Source organism: Arachis hypogaea, chromosome 11 (assembly GCF_003086295.3).
Source record: "Arachis hypogaea cultivar Tifrunner chromosome 11, arahy.Tifrunner.gnm2.J5K5, whole genome shotgun sequence".
NCBI classification, from domain to species: domain Eukaryota; kingdom Viridiplantae; phylum Streptophyta; class Magnoliopsida; order Fabales; family Fabaceae; genus Arachis; species Arachis hypogaea.
This window is the reverse complement of record NC_092046.1, coordinates 92836700-92854716: the sequence shown is the minus strand read 5'-3', so window position 1 is coordinate 92854716 and position 18017 is coordinate 92836700.

Below are 18017 nucleotides of genomic sequence, written 5' to 3'. Positions count from 1 at the left end.
GAATGCATGCATGAAATGTTGCATGAAACATTAGTTAATTATGCCAATAAGAATGAATGAATGCTACCTTGAAATAAATGAGTGATACATTGGAATTATTAATTAAGTTCATGAAAGAATGCATGTAATATTATTAATACCAATAAGGCGTTAATGAAGTGCATGAATGAAACCATTAAATCATTAATGCCATAATGAATGAATGCTTTAACATAATGAAATTGGCTTTATTAACTAAGTAATATAATAAAAGCATGCATGTGTTTAGTTAATTAGTACCATCATGGACAATGCATTGGCTTTATTAATTAAGATAGAATGAAAGCATGTAGCGTTGATTTTTGCAACGGAACGCCTCAACAAAGCCAAGGAGAAACAAGAGAGTGCTCCGTTCATTCATTTCACTTTTTCGGGCATGGCCAAGAGAAAACCAAGAACGCGCACCAAGGGAAGCCCATCAAGCCAAGGAGGTAGCGTTTAAAAATTGAGCACTACGTTAACTCTTTTCACTTTCTCGGGCCCTCAAACAAGGCTAAGCAAGGAAGCAAAGTAGCGCTACGTTTGTGCTCTTAACTGAGCGCTACAAGGCTTGGCAAGAAAATTGGCCAAAGTGGCTTCACCAAGATTCGAAAAAGGGATCCTCACTCAAAGGCAAAGGGGTGCTGTGTTGTTTCTTTTAACTGAGCGCTATAAGCAAGGCTTGGTTCGACGAGCCAGGGACAAAGGAGTGAGCGCTCAGTTCACTAACTTAACTGAGCGCTCCAGTGGAGCATGCCTCCAACCAAATTCAAACCAAATGCACCCTGACCCAATTGAACCAAGGCCAACTGGACCCACCTCTCTTCAAATCCAAAGCAAGCAAAGCCCAAATCATCACTCAAACGCACAAGAACAAGCTAGATGAGGAATTTCATTTTAATTGTAATTTATTTTCAATTTCACTTTCAGTTTTCATTTTGTAAAAAGCCTATATAAGGCATCATTTTCATTTTTGTAGAGAGGCTGGCTCTGCTAGAGAGCAATAGGAGTAGGATTAGAATTAGAATAGAAGGCATCTCTTCTTGAAACACTTTAAATTTTCTGCACTTTTATTTTTCAATATTGGATTTATGAAATTTCAGTTTCTACATCCTTTTGCTACAATTTCTTCCTCTGCAATTTCCTTTCTGTTTTGATCGAGAGAGAGCAATTGAGATCTTGGCTTCCTTTCCTTTTTGGTATTTCATTAAAATTGTTAATTTCTCTTTGAGATTTTAGATCTAAGTCTTCTTGAGCTTGATTTACTCTTCTGCACATTTACATTCTACAACTTTACAATTGAGCTTGCTGCATATCTGAATTTACTTTCCTCTAATTTAATCTTTCTGCAAGTGTTCTGATTTCTGATCTATTGCTTTCTTTAATTTCTAGCACCCAGCACCCTTTATTTTTCATGCAATTTACCTTTCTTGTCATTTAAGATTTTTCCGATTTAATTTTCTTGCTCTTTAAGCTTCTGCCAATTTAAGCTTCTGTCCACTTTACTTTCTGCAATTTATAATTCATTGCATTTTTCATTCTATTGCTTCAATTTCACTCAATTTACCAATGTTAGCTTGACTAAACTAATCACCCACTAAAGTTGCTTGATCCATCAATTCCTGTGGGATCGACCTTACTCTAAGTGAGTTTTACTACTTGATGCGACCCCGTACACTTGCCGGTGAGTTTTGGTGTGGAATTCTTAATTTCAACCCATCAACGCATCAAAGCCCACACGTGATTCTTTTAGTCAAACTCGTGCCTAGCGATTTTAGAGGGTTTCTGGCCCCATTTGGAACTGAGTTTTTGGCGGGAAATGCATAAAAGGACCAAGGGTTGATGGGGAAAGCAACACTTTACACATTAGGATTAGTTTAGAGTTTGTTTTAGAGAGAGAAGCTCTCACTTCTCTCTAGGATTAAGATTAGGTTTAGGTTTAGGTTAATCTCTTCTTAGATCTAGGTTTAATTCATGCTTTGATTTACTTTTCCTTTACAATTTCTTGTTCCTCTTCTTCTCCTCTCTCTAGTTTTGTGATTCAATTCTTGTAATTCTCTACTTTGTTGTTGATGCACTTTTGATCCTTCCTTTTCTTTTTAATGCAATTCATGTTTTGATTTCCTTTATTGTTCATTTGATTTGTTGTTGCTTAATTCCTTGCAATTGTGTAGAGTAGATTTACTATCCTTGCAATTTTACTATGCCTTCCTTTTATGCCTTCCAAGTGTTTGATAAAATGCTTGATTGGATTTTAGAGTAGAATTTTATGCTCTTGGCTTGGGAAGGCAACTTTGGAACTCTTAAGTTACAAATGTCCAAGTGATTGATGATTGGGAGCCACTGACTCTAGGTCTCACTAATTGAATTGGTGGAGAGCTAGGACTTATGGACTTGGATTGATATAGCTCACTTGACTTTCTTTTACTACTAGTTAGAGGATGACTTAGTGGGATTGATCCTTGCCAATTCTCATATTGTGGTTAGTGACAAGGATAGAGATCCTTGACCACCAAACCCTGCCAAGACCTTTTTGTTAGTTTATTTCCTTTGCATTTATATTTCTTGTCTATTATCCCAAAAACTCCAAAACATACCTCATAACTAATAACAAGACACTTTATCGTAATTCCTAGGGAGAACGACCCGAGGTTTCAATACTTCGGTTTATAAATTTAGGGGTTTGTACTTGTGACAAACAAATTTTTGTATTAAAGGATTATTGATTGGTTTAGAAACTATACTTGCAACGAGATCTCATTTGTTAAATTCTATACCATCAAAAATTCCATTCATCAAAATGGCGCCGTTGCCGGGGATTGCAATTGTGTTGTGTTATTGGTTATTGTATATATGTGAATATTATTAATAGCTTGCTTGTTTGATTTAGTAGTTAGATTTTATCTTCTTGTTTTTGTGCCTTTATTTTTGTCTTTGCTATCATGAATTCTCACCCTCTTGGCTATGAGTTTGGTTCTCACTATGTTGTAGGAAATGTGGACTTTAATGACAACATGTACGAAGGATGGAACACTTTTCAAGATGGGAAGAGTCTCAAGGAATTGATCACTCCTATTGGCAATAACCTCCGGATACTTATAGGTATAATTCACATCCTAGTGCATGTCAATTCAATGGCTATGGTGAATATTTTTTTGACAATCAATTACCACCATCATATGCCTATGATTCTTATCCTCAACATGAACCTCAACCATACTCACAAGCCTTTCCATATCAAGCATCTTCCTATGATCCATATCCATCATATAACCAATCACCCATACCATATTCTTATGACCATTATGAGCAAGAACCTCTAGAACCATCACAACCCTATCAAGATTACCACCATGAACCACCTCAATACTCACCATCTCCATACCCTTACCAAGAAGAACCGCCTTCCTACTATGAACCCTCTCTCTAAAATGATGAACCCTCTTATCCACCCCAAGCCCCAATAGAAGATTTTCTTACCTTGCTACTTCAAGGAGAAGCGGATATGCAAAGGAACACCCTACAGTTTGTGACTAACTTGACCAAGATAGTGCATACTTTAGCCTACCAATGCTTGAACACTCAAGGTGCTTCCATAGCCACATGTGAAGAGTCAATTGAAGAGCACAGCATGAAAGAGAGATTGGAAACCCCAGTAGGAAATGAGGGATGTTATTTTGTATTGGAGCAACTAGAGGAAGCCATGATTGTTGAAGAAAAGGAAGAAGTGGTTAAAGATTTAGGAGATGTTGAAAGTCCATGGGAATGTAGCATCATAGAGCACTCTTCCAAGAAGCTTGATATTGATGTTGAGGAGGGTGCGCAACCTCCAAGGCATATCATAGTTGGAGACTTGAAAGAGGTTTATCAAGAGATGGATTCAATCATGGATGAATTTCTATCTACAATTGAATCCTTTCCCATTGGATATGAAGTTAAAATTATAGAAGAATGTGCACAACCTCCCACACCCATGGTGAGCAATGAAGAAGAGAGTGAATCGGAAGAGAACTACAAAGGGGAAAAGGTTGAAATGGTGTATATCAAAATTGAAGAATATGAAAAGGTTGATCAAGAGATGGATTCATTCAACAATGAATTCCTATCCAAAATTGAATCACCTCCCGTTGGGCAAGATAAAGTTCTTGAAGACAACTCCAAGCCGAGTGATAAAGGGAAAAAGGTTAAAATTGAAGAAGCTTGCGAAAAGGTGGGGATAGTCAAGGAAAAGTATAAGGGAGTGGAGCTTGCAGGATCATTGGGACCACCCCTTCCTAAGTCACCATCCTACACAACATTCAAGTGGGTAAAATTCTTATCCCTAAGAATTACCTTCTCACTTGAATATGGTTTGATTGAAAATGATGGTCAACTTAGAGCTATTTGTGGAGTTAAAAGTAGAAGATAGTTGTGTAGTGGTCGAAAACATCACTCTAAGTTCATGATGGTTACATGCTCAAAGTTTTATAGTAATGATTGGTGGAGAACTGATAAACTACTATTTTATGGTTTATCTTGTGCTAATTTGAGTGATTTTTATCAACTCTCTGCTCACTTATTCATATAATTCGCATGTTTTGTATTTTCCTTCCTAATTTTGTGCTATGATTGAAAACATGCTTCTTTGGCCTTAAATTACTAATTTTAATCCTTTCTTATTACCATTCGATGCCTTGATGTGTGTGTTAAGTGATTTCAGGGTTTACATAGCAAGAATGGCTTAGAGGATAGAAAGGAAGCAGGCAAAAGTGGAAGGAATACAAGAAATTGAAGGAATTGCTAAAGCTGTCACCCCTGACCTCTTCGCATTCAATCGATCATAACTTGAGCTACAGAGGTCCAAATGAGGCGGTTCTAGTTGCATCAGAAAGCTAACATCTAGGGATTCAAAATGATATATAATTTGCCATAGTTGCCATGCTGTTAGGGGACGCGCACGCGTGATCCACGCGTACGCGTGACCTGGTGAAAATTCAATCCACGCGTACGCATGACAAAGCCATGTGCTGGACATATCAAAAATCGCTGGGGGCGATTTCTGGGCTGTTTTTAACCCAGTTTTTGGCCTAGAAAACATAGATTAGAGGCTACAGAGTGGGGGAATCCATTCAGACATTCATCAATTCACAATTTAGGTTTTAGATGTAGTTTCTATAGAGAGAGGCTCTTTCCTCTCTCTAGGTTTTAGAATTTAGGATTTCTCTTAGTTTTAGGTTTATTTCTTCTCAATTCCAGGTTCAATGTTCCTTTAATTTAGTTTCTCTTCTACTTTTATTTGTTTGAGCATTCTAGTTTATCTATTTCCCTTATTGATTATCTATTTGGTTTATGAATTCTCATGTTTAATTTGATTTTATATTTAATGCAATTGAGGTATTTCATGTTTATTACTTCTTCCTTTATTTGTTATCATTGGTCTTGCAATTATTGGTTTTAGATCTTATATTCTATTATTACTTTTCTATGCTTTTATTTTGTGCCTACCAAGTGTTTGATAAAATGCTTGGAAGGATGTTAGAGTACGATTTTATGTTCTTGGCTTGGGATGGTAACTTAGGAACTCTTGAGTTACTAATGTCCAAGTAATTGATGATTGGAGCCATTAACTCTAGTTCTCACTAATTGAATTGGTGGAGAGCTAGGACTTATGGACTTGGATTGATATAGCTTATTTAACTTTCTTTTACTACTAGTTAAAGGATGATTTAATGGGATTGATCCTTGCCAATTCTCATGTTATGGTTAGTAATAAGGACAGAGATCCTTGACCCCCAAACCTTGCCAAGACCTCTTTATCATTTGATTTTGAGGTATTTCATATTTATGATTTTAATTTGGCTTTTTACATTCTTGGCTTTGGTTAAGTAATTGGAGACACTTGAGTTATCAAACTCCTTTGTTGATTGATAATTAGAAATTGCTGGTTGATTTGGATCCCTCTAAAGCTAGTCTTTCCTTAGGAGTTGACTAGGACTTGAGGAATCAAATTGATTAGTCCACTTGACTTTCCTTTATTTAATAAGGGTTAACTAAGTGGGAGCAGTGATCAATTCTCATCACAATTAATAAGGATAACTAGGATAGGATTTCCAATTCTCATACCTTGCTAAGAGCTTTATTAGTTATTACTTTAATTCTTGCAATTTACTTTTCCTGTTCATTATTCAAAAATCCCAAAAAGATAATCTTCTATAACCAATAATAAATACACTTGCCTGCGATTCCTTTAGAGACGACCCGAGGTTTAATTACTTTGGTTATCAATTTTATTAGGGGTTTCTTACTTGTGACAACCAAATTTTTGTACGAAAGGATTCTTTGGTTGTTTAGAAACTATACTTTCAACGAGACTTTATCTGTAAAATTCTTTACTAGCAGAAATCCGTTCATCAAGAACCAAATTGCAGGGGTCTAGGAAGTTGTTTGGAAGCTTCTTTGAGAATTCTAAGGTCATGCTACCCGAATGGAATAATGATGACCAATTTAAGGACGGGTGTCAAAACAAAGTGTGGGATCCCGAATCGCACAAGGAAAATCAAATTTGGGAGCTCATAGTTTGTGAAGAACTCCATCAAGCTTGAAGATATTAAAATTGAAGAACGGAGCTTTGATGACATGTCATCATGTCATGTTTTTCTATACTTTTTCATACAAGAAATTGATGATTAGTGCTTAAATATTGTATTCTTTTGTGCTTAAATGGTATATTTCCTTGATCTTTTGATTTTATAAATCTTGTAGGAAATAAGTGGAAAAAGAAGCAAAATAGCACAAAATCAGCTCAAAAAAAAGAAGAAATTTGGGGCACACTTTGAAGTTTGAGCACGCTTTGGAACTTTAGGCCACGCTTTCAAAAGCGTGGCCCATGACCTTGAAGCCTTGGCCTTATTATCATGCATTAATGCCTTATGAATGCATGAATTAATAATGAAAGCATGCATGAAGGGGCAACGGCATTACTAAGTAATATAAAGCATGCATGAATGAAATTTTTAATTACTAATGCTAATAAAACTAAGGAAAACATGCATGAAGCATTTAAATCATTAATTCCAAGAATGATTGAATGCTACGGAATTACTAAGCCAATAAATGCATGCACGTAATATTATTAAATCAATTGCTAAAGGCATTAATGAAAGCATGCATTAACCCATTCATCAAAGAAACAAAGGAGCGTTCATAAGGCCAAGGAAGTAGCGTTCATTTGTTTAAACGTAGCGCTCACTTCCCTAGCCTTTTTTTCGTGAGTTTCAAGAAGCCAAGCATCAAAGCAAAGTTCATTAACCAAGGGAAGGCAAAGGGCAGTGCTAAGAATTCAAACGGAGCGCTCACCAAAGAGCTAGCCAAGAAAAGGTAGCGTTTGAAAATTGAGCGCTACGTTAACTTTTTTAACGTTTTCGGGCCTCCCCAAAGAAAAAAGTGAAGCACGACACTCAAAATGGGAGAGCTAGGTTTCGAATAGGAAGCTTCACTCAAAGGCAAGAAGTACTACGTTGCATTACTTAACGTAGCGCTATGAACAAGGCTTGGTTCGAAGTGCATGAGCCTGGGACAAGGTAAGGAGCGCTACGTTGCCTTACATGACCGAGCGCTCCCTTGGAAGGTTCCCACACACCAAACCAACTTGAACCAAGCAACCTTGACCAATGCCTCCAAACCCATTAAACCAAGGCCAACCGGACCCATCTCTCTTCAAATCCAAAGCAAGCAAAGTCCAATTGACATCACTCAAAGGCACAACAATCAGTTAGATTAGGAATTTCATTTTTATTGTAATTTGTTTTCAATTTCAATTTCATTTTTCATTTTTGTAAAAGCCTATAAAAAGGCATCATTTTTCATTTTTGTAAAGAGGCTGGCTCTAATAGAGAGCAGTAGGAGTAGAAGTAGAATAGAGAGCTATCTTTTAATTTTCTTTTGAATTTGGAGATTGGGATCAAATCTGAGTTTACTTTCTGTATTCATTTTCTTTCTTTTGCAAATTCAATTCTCTGGTTTTGGTTTTTGAACTCTGATTGAAGAAATCTCTGAAGATCTTCATCTTGGATTTTCATTTCTTTTCTGTTTTCTGAATCTATGAATTAAAGATCGGATCTCAAATGTTTCTTTCTGATAATCTTCTTCTGCAAGTTTTCCTTTCTGAAATTTTACATGAGTTTACTGTGAGCTTGATTTACATTTCTAAGCAATTTAAATTTCCCTGCACCTTAATTCACTTTTCGGATGATACAATTTACTTTCCTTGTCATTTAAGATTCTGTCATTTGTTCTGAGTTCTAATTTACTGTCTTCTTTAATTTCCAAGCCCCCAATTCCCTTTACATTCACTGCACTTTACCTTTCTTGTCATTTAAGCTTCTGCAGTTTACATTCCTTGCTCTTTAAGTTTTCTACCTATTTACATTCTGTCATTTACAATTCTCAGCAATTTACTTTCTGTTGCTTCACTTTCATTCAATTCACCAATGTTAGCTTGACTAAACTAATCATCTCACTAAAGTTGCTTGATCCATCAATCCCTGTGGGATCGACCTTACTCTTGTGAGTTTTACTACTTGATGCGACCTGGTACACTTGCCGGTGAGTTAGGTGTGGAATCTAATTTTCCACCCATCAAGTTTTTAGCGCCGTTGTTGGGGATTGATTAGATCAACAATGATTAAGTGGGTGAGAAGTCTAGATCAAGCATTTTCTTTGTTTTTGTTTTCTATTTTAGATTGAAACCAAGGTGTTTGAGTTATTGCCTCACTAGTAAATTCTTCTCTGAGACGTGAATTTCAATTTTCCTTGGTGTTGTGTTTTACAAAATTCAAATGGAGTTCAACTCATCTTATGATCAAACAAATTTTATGGGATATTACCCACCATCACCAATCTCTAATGGTGGCTGGGAATATCACCAAGAGATCACAATTTCTGAGCACTCCAATCAATGGAGATATGCTTCAGAACCACAAGATGAGCAAGAGAATCAAACAAAGCACATGAGATACTGTCCAGAACCACAAAATGACTTATATCATTATCTTCATGGTGTCTGTGCATATCAACAAGAGTGAGAACAATCAAGTGAAAGGAATTTCTTCCCAGAGCCACAAAGGAAATCATACTGTTATGATGCTAACACTAACTATGGCTGGGAAGGGAATTCTGGTGCTCCATATGACACTCAGCAAGAGACATCATCTCTTGATTATGCCTCAACACACAGTTTCCTCCAAGATCCATAAAATTCATCTCACCAACCACAAAATTCATTCCACAACTCACAAAATTCACTCTATAACCCTCAAAACAACTTCACCACAACACGTTCATGTCCACAAAATTACTCTCAACCTTCAGAGGATCTCCTTCAAAAGTCCAGAGAATTTTTTGAAAGACAAGAATGATAAACCCATATTTTATGATATATTTTATGCTTAGTTTGAGTGATTTATTCAATTCTTCACCCACTTATTCATATTAATTGCATGGTTTTACTTTCCCTTCCTTATTATGTGATGTATGTGAAAAACATGTTTCCTAGGCTTTAAAATTAATTATTTTAATTACCTTTATTTCCATTTGATGCCGTGATTCGTGTGTTGAGTAGTTTCAGATCTTCTAAGGCAGGAATGACTTAAAGGATGGAAAGGAAACATACAAAAATGGAAGGAAAACACAAAACAAAGTTTTTGGAGAAACTGGCATCCACGCGATCGCATGGGCGACGCGGCTGCATGCCAAGCGCGAAGAAGCAGCGACGCGGCCGCATGACTGACGCGACCGCGCGCCTTAAGCAGAATACATATGACTAACACGACCGCATGACAAAGAAAACTCTGAATGACGCGACCGCGTGACCCACGCGGATGCGTGACAGAGGCCACGCACCAGAAATTGCAGAAAATGCTCATAGCTATTTCTGAAGCCCTTTTTGGCCCAAATCCAAGTCCAGAAGGCATAGACCAGAAGTTATGAAGTGGAGGAATGCATCCATTCAAAGGAGAGTCTCCACTTTAGTTAGTTTTCATGATTTACATTTAGTTTAGAGAGAGGTTCTCTCCTCTCTCTTCTCCCTTTAGAATTAGTATTTATAATTAGGATTTTATTCGCTTTTCGGATTATCTCTTTATCAGGTTCAATATTCCCTTTTATTTACTTTTGCAATTTGATTTATGAATTCTTTCATGTTACAGATTACTCTTTTGAATTAATGTTATTTGAGGTATTTCAGTTTAATATTGCTTTTTTTTATTTATGTTGCTATTATTCCCATCTGAAGACATTTTTATTCTAATAGATTTACTTTTCTCCTTTTGGTTTTGGTTAAGAAATCAGTAACTCAGGAGTTATCAAACTCAAACATGATTGATAATTGTTATCTTTGTTAATTAAACTGAACTTCAATAATCCCAATCTTTTCTTAGGAAATAAATAGGATCCGAAGATCAAACCAATTAATCCCTTGACCTTCCTTTATCTTAGTAAAGGTTAACAAAGTGGAATTAAGATTCAATTGTCATCATCAATGATAAGAATAACTAGGATAGGACCTCTAATTTCTCATACCTTGCCAAGAGTTTATTTACAGTCATTTATTTATTTTACTCGCCATTTAAATTGCCTATTCTTCATTTACTTTAATCGCTAATTAAACTATTCACTCCTCATTCTCAAAACCCCAATTTACAATCTCCATAACCAATAATAAGAACATACTTCCCTGCAGTTCCTTGAGAAGACGACCCGAGGTTTGAATACTTCGGTTATCAATTTATTTAGGGGTTTGTTACTTGTGACAACCAAAACGTTTGTATGAAAGGACTTTTGAAGGTTTAGAAACTATACTTGCAACGAGAATTTATCTGCAAATTTCAAGACCACACAAAAGTTCTCTCATCAAAGTGGCGCCGTTGCCGGGGAACTGCAATCGTGTGCCTTATTATTGGTTATTGTAAATATTTTTCTTTTACTTGTTTATTTGTCTTTATTTTTCCCCTCTTTATTTCTTTTTAGCTACTATGAGTTCTCACCCCTTTCGCTTTGAGTTTGGTTCTAATGTTATTGAAAGGAATGGAAGTTATAACAGGAACATGCATCAAGGTCAGAACAATCAAAGATGGATGGAGTCAAGAGGATCTGATCAACCCTTTAGGCAACAACACCCTCCAAGATATCATGGACAAGGACCATTCTACAATGCATACCAAGCCAATAGACATGGTGGACAGCCTTGTAATCACCAACAAGCCCCACCATGTGCTTATAGACCATCCTCTCAACATAACTTCGAACCACGACACTCACAAGCTCCTTTTCGCCATTTACCACCGTATGATCCTCATCTACCCCGATTCCTGTCCAATTACTCCCAAACATCACCACTTCCGCCTGTACCATATCCAAATCTATCACCCCGAGAATCAGAGGTTCGCCTCAAGAAAATAGTAGATCAACTTCAAACAACCCTTCATCAACTGGAGCAAGCTGTAAGGCAATTATCTGCTAGACGTTCGAACATTCAAGGACATTCCACAGCCCCATGTGGACAATCTAATGAAGAGTGTAGCATGAAGGAGATACTAGAAACTCCAGTAGACAAGACAGAGCATGGTTTTCGTACTGGAACAAGTAGAGGAAGCTGTCATTATTGAAGAAGAAGAGTTGGTTGAAGACTTAGGAGATGCTGAACCTCCATGGGAATCCAAAGTTGTGGAGCATTCTGTCAACGATGTTACAATTGATGCTAAGAAGGATTGTGCGCAACCCCCAGAGCAAGTCTTTCATGAAGAACTAGACAGAATAACCCAAGAAGTAAGTCTCCTTGATGATGATAATCTCAAGTCAAGTTCTTCTAGTAATGAGCTTGCATCCGCAAGTGAATTCTCTGAGATCGGAGAATCTTCCCCAAGTGAATACGAAGATGATACGGAGGTAGATTTCTCTCAACCTCCAGTCTATGACTTAAGTGATGAGGAAGACATAGATGGCTTTGATCAGGACATGGATACATTTGAAGAATCTCGCAAGGAAGTGGAGAAATTCACAGGAGAGCACAAGGGAGTAGAACTTACAGAACCATTGGAACCACCTACCCCAAGGCCATTACCACCCAATACAAGCTTCAAGTGGGTACAATCCTTAACCTTTAACTGTATTTTTCCACTTGAATATGGTTTGCTTGAAACAGATGGCCAACTTAGAGCTCTCTGCGGCTTTAAGAGTAAGCGGGAAATGGCTCGTACTCAGAGCTGGTGCACAAGGTTCAATAAGGTTCCACGCTTCAACTCGAAGTGCACGGATTGGCATCATGATCAATCAGATGGATCATGAAAAATGTTTGGTTATCCTGGTGAGAATCTAATTTCTAAACCGCCCAGATGGAAAAGTATAGATCAAGACGAAGGCAGATTTAAAAGCGAAGTTTGGGATCCTGGAATCTATGCTGACATTCGTCACCCCGGGAGCCTGACAATCTGTTTGAAGCTGCTCAGAAGCTTCACATGCCTAGTTTGGGACCCTGGAGGCTATTGGCATTCCAAGCATTGGTGGAGATTTATGGATGAATTTAAGCATAAGCCGCCATAACAGGAAGCTCATCCAACGTCCAACTTAAGGACTTTAAAAGTGCTAGGTGGGAGACAACCCACCATGGTATGATCGTCCCTTTTTCAATTTTTATTTAGTTTTATTTGTTTTCAAGTTTTATTTTATTGAACCTGGAGTTTTGCATCTCATTCATATTAATCATTGCATTCTGCATACTGCATAATTGCATACCTGTAAAAAAAAAGGGGTGCGCGACGCGACCGCATCATTCATGCGATCACGTCAAGTTGCGAAAAACACTTCCCACGCGACCGCGTCATCCACGCGGCCGCGTGCCCTGGAGATCGGCGTAAAGATCCAACGTCCAGAAAGTTAGGCTGGAATCGTGCGGCCATTGTGCGTTTTGCACAAACGACCCACGCGATCGCGTCACTCACGCGATCGCGTCACTTGCACAACCTCAATCCCACGTGACAGCGTGAGCGACGCAATCACATCGCATGGATTGCACAACACCGCAAAAGGAGACAGAGAGTTACGCTGAAACGACGCTGGAATCATGCGTTTAGCACAATTTCCATCGACGCGATCGCTTGCCTCATGCGATCGCGTCATTCACTCTTTTAGCTATTCCATGCGATCGCGTCAACCACCATTTCAGCCCAACCACGCGACCGCATGCCCCATGCGATCGCGTGGATTCAAATTTATACCCCCCAGTCACGCGAACCCTACCAGTCACCCCCCCAAACCCCTCTCTTCCCTCTCTTCTTCTCCAATCACACCACCACCACCCAGCCACCACCACCGGACCACCATCACGCTGCCGACCACCCAGACGCGGCCGCCACCCACCCCCCTTCCTCCTTCCCCCTTCTTTCTTCTTCTTCCTTCTTCTTTCCCCTCCAATGCCACTGCCCCCTCTCCGCGACCACTACCCACTGCCGCCGCCCCGTCACTACTGCCCAGCGCCACCCACACGCCCCCCCTCCCTTCCCTTATTATCCCCTACCCCCATTACCCCTACCTTTCCCTCCCTAACTCTGAACAGCTGCCACCGCCACCGCGCCACCCTCCTTCGCTGCACCAGACGCCACCGCCGTCATCCCCAGCCACCTCTCTACCCCACTCTCTTTCTTACGCCTACCAGGTTCCGACGAATGCCACCCTTCTATCCTTCGTAGTTAATTCATATTTTTCTGTTTATGTTCATCATTAGGCTAGTTAGATATGCATGTTGTAGTGGATTTTAGGTTGTTAGGTAGCCTAGGATGTGGTTAGTGGATTTAGGTCTGTTTAATTGCGCTGTTCGTGTTTCTTGTTTCATTATTTTCGTAATTCTTCTGTTGCTGTGATGTTAGTTTTGTTCATATGCTGTAATTTCTTATTTCATGCTGCTCTTTACTCTGATTTTTCATGCTCATATTCCTTATATGTAATTGCAGCTGTATTTTTTATTCATATGAACTATTCTGTTGTTGTTTATTTTCCGGGACAATCCAATTTTAGCCGGAATGCTGCCCAAATTTCTGTAAAATATTTCCATTCAGTTTTGGTTTTGGCGTTTTCAACTGTGCTTTCCTTAGATTTAACCAAACCATTCATGAATGCCAGTGCAAGCTTTCTTATTCTTTTTGATTTCTTGGTTCATAATTTGCATTTTTGATGTTTAATTCCAATTTTTGCTATTTCTATATCTATTTGAATCATCATCAACCTGTTTTCCTTATCTGGATATGAGTTACTTATAGCTTCTAACTGTGAATACTTGTTACTTGGAATATTTTCATTTTGCCACTTACTTTAACCCAATTTTTACTAACCCACTAATGTTAACTTCCTAAACTTTTTTTCAATTTTAACCAACCTAACCTTTCAAAACTTCTCTTCTGATTTTCTTTCACTTTCTTTTAACATTCTAACCATGGCATGATGTTAATTTTTCTTTTTAACATGAATTCAATTACATTTTGGATTGTGAATTCTCCTTTTCGGACTTTTAACTCCTATACAATCCTTAATGCACATTGACTTAACTCATTTTCCTTATCATTTTGCTCCTTTGCCACTTTGTGTTTCTTTTGATTATTTGCCTATTTGTTTTCTTGTTTTCACTATATCCTGGTTTTCTATTTTTCAGGATGTCTGCCAGCTAGAGAAAAGGAAAAGCAAAGGCAACTACTGGCAAACATAAAAGAGGAGAATCCGCTATGTCTATCCTGGATATCATGCACGATGACTCCTTGTGGGAGAAAAATTTTACCCCGCAGGAGAAGGCCGACCTGCTAATCCCTGCCACTGATCCAATAAAGTTTGCAAACCGATACTGTGAGCTGAAGTATCTGGTGTTTGCAACCTCCAGGAACCTATACCTGGAGAAGACTTTGAAGATTCCAGAAGAACTCCAGCAATACACCTCTGATCAGATCAAACAAAGAGGCTGGTTCTTCCTGGAGACAAACCTGACTGAGGTCAATGCATCTTGGGTTAGGGAATTCTACTGCAATTACTTCAAAACCTCCCTAGATGTAGTGAACCTTAGAGGAAAGCAGATTCTGGTCACTGAAGAGGCCATTGAAGATATTCTGAAGCTTTTGCCTAAAACTGATCAGCTAGATGGTTATCAAAAAGCTGAGGAGGATATGCGCTTCATGCGATTTGATTGGGATGCAGTCAAGGCCCGGATAGCCCTTGAACCGACCGTTCCTTGGATTATGGGTCAGAACACCACTATGCCAAAGGGAATCAAGCGGATTTACTTGAATGATGAGGCTCGGCTATGGCATCAGATACTTAGCAACTTCATTATGCCGAGTACTCACAAGACTGAGTTACCAGCCGCTATGATCACCCTCCTATGGTGTGTGATGGAGGGTAAGGACCTGTACCTGCCACGCTTTATCCGGTACTATATGGCCAGGGTCCACGTCTGAGACACTCTTCCCTTTCCTTATCTGATTACAAAGCTAGGCCGTCGAGCTGACGTGCCTTGGGGGGATGCTGATGAAAAGCCACCTACTGCGGAATGCAAGAAGATTATCCCTCATAGCAGGAACTTTCTTTTATTTATGTTGCTATTATTCCCATCTGAAGACATTTTTATTGCAATAGATTTACTTTTCTCCTTTTGGTTTTGGTTAAGAAATCAGAAACTCAGGAGTTATCAAACTCAAACATGATTGATAATTGTTATCTTTGTTAATTAAACTGAACTTCAATAATCCCAATCTTTTCTTAGGAAATAAATAGGATCCGAAGATCAAACCAATTAATCCCTTGACCTTCCTTTATCTTAGTAAAGGTTAACAAAGTGGAATTAAGATTCAATTCTCATCATCATTGATAAGGATAACTAGGATAGGACCTCTAATTTCTCATACCTTGCCAAGAGTTTATTTACAGTCATTTATTTATTTTACTCGTCATTTAAATTGCTTGTTCTTCATTTACTTTAATTGTTAATTAAACTATTCACTCCTCATTCTCAAAACCCCAATTTACAATCTCCATAACCAATAATAAGAACATACTTCCCTGCAGTTCCTTGAGAAGACGACCCGAGGTTTGAATACTTCGGTTATCAATTTATTTAGGGGTTTGTTACTTGTGACAACCAAAACGTTTGTATGAAAGGACTTTTGAAGGTTTAGAAACTATACTTGCAACGAGGATTTATCCGCAAATTTTTAGACCATGCAAAAGTTCTCTCATCAAAGAACAATCCTGGAAAAGACAAGAAACCCTCTACAATAAGATGAATGGATCTTTGGAGCAAGCAAGGAGAAACAAAGAATTGCTAAGCAAGGGAGATGAAGATCAATTGATGGATAAAAAGGAAGAAGTGGAGAAGGAAGATGAAGAGGCCCCTATGTCAAGCAAAATTTTAATGAAGAATGAGGTGGAGGAGGCATTTGAACCTGAAATTGCATATCCACAGAAGCCACTTGAGATGACAAAGGAACATGAAAACTCAAAACCATCACAAACTTCCCTAAACCAAAAATTGTCAGCCCTTGAATCTGTGATTAAAAGATATGAAGAGGAGATGAAGAAATCATGGGAAGAACAACATATCTCCTCCATGAAAGTGCTATTAAAGCAAGTGTTGAGTGCAAAACAGGAAGTGGAGGATCAAGAAAGTGAGGATGACAATCTAGGAAGTCCAAACTCAAGTGAAGCTAAGAAGTACATAGATGAAGGACTCATTGAACCATTAATTCAAGGGGTTCTTGCTGAAGATAAAACTCCAATAATCACACAACCACCAAGTCTTGATATCCAAGAAGTGAAGGCAACTAATAAGACCATCGATCCTACCCCTGACCCAGCAAGCAAGCTCAATCAAGCCATTAACAAAAGGAAGCTTGCTGAGGAGAGGCCAAGACAAGGGACAATAGCTGAGTCTTCTCCCCCCTTGAGGTCATTCCTCTTAACATACTGGAAGAAGAGGAAGAGAGTGAAGAACATGTTAACCGTAGGTAACATTTTTTTTCTTTGCTTTGTTTATTTTCTTTCTCTGCTTTGTTTATATTTCAATAAATTGGCATATGATTACATTCTAAGTTTGGTGTTGCCCTGCAACAATTTGTTTTCAATCCTTCTAAATGATTGCATCAAATCAAAAATAAAAGTGTCACACTAAGATTCTAAGTTTGGTGTGCCACTTATTTCCTATGCAATCTATTCAGCAGCACCACTTGTCTGCATAGTCATAATGCCTTACAGTGTTATTTTTCTTTTAGTTAGACAATTTTAGTTTTCTCATTGTTTTAGTCATTTCCTTGTTTTAATGCTTTCTTTTATTAACTGCTTTTGTTAATACATCACCAAGAAATCCTTATTCATGACAGATGCTTCACTTGGTGATTGTATTTAAACAAATAATAGTTTCATTAGCTTAGTTTTAGTTCAAATAAATTGACATATGATTGCATTCTAAGTTTGGTGTTGCTATGCAACAAGATTTGTTTCCAGTCCATAATGGATACTTGCATCAATTCCAAGTGAGAGTGTCACACTAAGTTTGGTGTGCCACTTATATTTTTATGCAACGTATCATGCACACCCTCTTATGTTTGCAATCTAAATTTCTCTGTCTCTTGTGCCTTGATTGTTATCTTTAATTTTGCTTGATTGAAACACATGTACTGCTAACATTTCATTGTGTAGGACATTCATGATCCATCTTAGCCCCATATCTATTGTTCTAATTGTTGCTTGAGGATGAGAAAACATTTTGAGTTTGGCAAGGGAAACGGAAGAATAAGAGGAAAAGGACAACAATAAAGAAGATGAACCACAAGATGGTAACGCTCCTTTCTCCTCTTACTTACTTCAGCACTGTAAATTGCATGATTGTCTTTATCTTCTCTGTATGCATGTGTGGTATGAATAAGCATAGCTTGAATTTTGATTGTAACATGGTGCTGTGACATTTTGACTACTAACTTGAGTTTTGTGAA